We start from the raw sequence: 3,039 nt of genomic DNA, 5'->3' as shown, positions 1-3,039 counted from the left end.
AACTCAAAAAAAATTTAACTCAAAATGGATCAAAGAGCTAAATGTAAGAGTTGTAACTATAAAACTCTTAGGAGAAAACATAGGAGAAATCTTCTTGACCTTGAGTTTGCAATGGGTTCTTAGATATGACACCCAAAACACATGAGACAAAAGAAAAAATAGATAAATTGGACTTCGTGAAAATTGAAAACTTTTGTGCATCAAAGAACCCTATTAGGAAATTGAAGGGGCACCTGGCTGGCTCAGTTGGTGGAGCCTGTGACTCTTGATCTCGGGGTTGTAAGTTCGAGCCCCACTGTTGGGTGTAAATATTACTTACAAATAAAATCTTAAAAAAAAAAAAAAGGAAGGAAACTGAGGGCGCCTGGGTGGCTCAGATGGTTAAGCATCTGCCTTCTGCCCAGGTCGTGATCCCAGAGTCCCAGGACCCAGCTCCGAATTGGGCTCCCTGTTCAGCAGGGAGTCTGCTTCTCCCTCTCGCTCTGCTCCTCCCACGCTCATGCTCTCTCTTTCTCTTGCTCACTCTCAAATAAACAAAATCTTAAAACAAAGAACTCTTCCAACTTAGCAACAAAAAGACAACCTAATTAAAAACGGGCAAAGGACTTGGATAGACATTTCTTCAAAGATGTATGAATGGCCAAAAAGTACATGAAAATATTTACTCAGTGTTATTAGTCATTAGGGAAATGCGAATCAAACCACAATGAGACACCACTCCACAGCCACCAAGATGGCTATCACAAGAAAAGATGGCCAACAACAAATGTTGGTGAGGCTATGGAGAGATGGGAACCTGGTGTGTTGCTGCGGGCTGTGCAAAACGGTACAACTGATTTGGAGAACAGTTTGACAGCTCCTCAAGTTAAACATAGAGTTACCGCATGAGCCAGCGGTTCCACTTCTAGGGATGCGGCCAAAGCAAAGAAAATACGCACTCCCGCAAAAACTTGTATGTGAATGTTCACCGCAACGTCATGTATAACAGTCAAAATGTGGAAACAAACCGAGTGTCTGTCAATAAATTGATCAACAAAATATGGTCTATGCATACGATGGAGTATTAATCTGCCATAAAGGGAAAGAGGTACTGATGCATGCCACCACACAAATGGCCTTGGAAAACATGTTTAAGTCAAAGAAGCCAGACGCGGTGGTGACAGATGGTGACTACACTCACCGTGGTGACCGTTGAGTCATGTATAGAATTGTCAAATCGGTATGTTGCCTACCTGAAACTAATATGACATTACGTGCTAATTATACTTCAATTACAAAAAGAAGCCAGACACAAAAGGCCACATATCGATAATTCCATTTATTTGAATCGTCCAAGATGGGCAAATTCATAGAGACAGAAAGGAGATCGTGGTTGCACGACTTTGTGAATATACTAAAAAGCACTAAATTGTACACTTTAAAAAGGCATGTGAATTATATCTTGGGGGGAAAAAGGAAGAATAATGGGAGAAAAAAAAAGTACCACTACCCAGTAAATGAAATTGCTGATGTTGTCACAGACCCTCCTGAGGTGCCAATTATTTTCTCTGTGAAGGGAAGGGGTAGGCTCCTGATAAAGCCAACATCTAATTGGGAATGGCTGCGCTCCAGGACCCTGCGGGACAAGTTTTAATAACACTCCTCTAATAGTTACTCTAGTAATTTCTCCAGAAATGTGTGCAGTACATTTTGCTTTCCCCAACAATTTTTGTTAAAAGTACAATGATGTTTTCTGTTTCGTGTTTTATCCAAAAGTTCGATGTGCAGGTTGTTCTAAAAAGTTTTCCTCTCCAGCTGGGCTATAGACATTCCAATGAGCCGATCGTGTCTTTGATGAGAAATTGAATGTCAGTTCTACATGTTGCTGGCCTATGAAAGAGGATTCATGCTGTGTCAATTAAGTGACATGCTCTGGTTTGTCATTTAAATCCCGTAAATTTGTGATTATGGCATTTGTTTTTACACTGAAATGGGAGAATGTAAGTACTTAGGTTTGTGTCTAATGATTTTGCCAGCTAGTTTGCCAGTGAAAAGTTCTTCCTTCACTTTGTTGTTAACGCTGCTGGGCTTCCTGCCAGTTCAGTGACAATTACCCCACACTGTCATCTTGTCATCTGAAAGGATTCTGCTGTCGTCGATTGTGAACAAATGTGGACTGAATGAATGAATGAATGAATGATGTGTTTTTCTTGTTTATTTTTCTTGGGGGGGTACAGAATCATAAATAAATGCTTTATATTGTGATTCGGCCACTAAGAAATCAAGCCCACCATCATTTAAATGAGAAGTCAGATGCCAGAAGCAGTTGGACAGTGACATGATGGGAGTTTTTATGAACATAGATCATCTTTGTTCCCAACGAAAGGCATGGTACCTAGGAGTCCAGGAAAAAGCCAGGCAAGAGTGAGAGAGGCTGTAAGAGAAGGTGGGTCTTCCTGTGCTCGATCTCTTTATTTCCTCCTCCAAGCGACTGATCTCCCCTTAACCCCAGTTGCTGAATATGGTCTTCATACCGGCATGGACGGTGGGTAGCTCCTTAAAGGCCCCTCAAAGATAGGGTTTGTTGAAGCTAACGCCTGCTGCTCTCTGTTGCCCCTTGTGGATACACAGAGGAAGTACAGCATGTATCCTGATAACGCTGCTACTGTAACACCTTCATCATGGGGCGGGAATAACCTGCAGCTGAAGGCTCAGCAACTGTAGCACTCAATAAATAAGGGCAGTATGTGGGTTAAACTTGGAAGTGGCTTTGATTGTTTGCTTGTGGATGACAGTGCTTGGCCCACTGGAGTCCCTGTCCTGACGATTTGGTTTTGTACTGTTGGCTAGACCATTTGCCCGTCCTATTTCTCTTCCCTTCTGTGGGAGAGGTTGGAAAGGTCTGTAAACTCCAACCTGACCACCACTGACACTTGAACAGCAGTGCCCACTCCTGGCAATTGTGCGGGGAATCCCTGGAATAGCCAAATGGTCTTGGTGGCAGATTCAAATTCCTTTCTTGGTGCAGACTTCCTACATTTCTCTGTCTACATCTCTCAC

This window comes from Ursus arctos, chromosome X (assembly GCF_023065955.2).
Source record: "Ursus arctos isolate Adak ecotype North America chromosome X, UrsArc2.0, whole genome shotgun sequence".
Lineage (NCBI taxonomy): Eukaryota > Metazoa > Chordata > Mammalia > Carnivora > Ursidae > Ursus > Ursus arctos.
Note: the sequence above shows the minus strand (reverse complement) of the source record.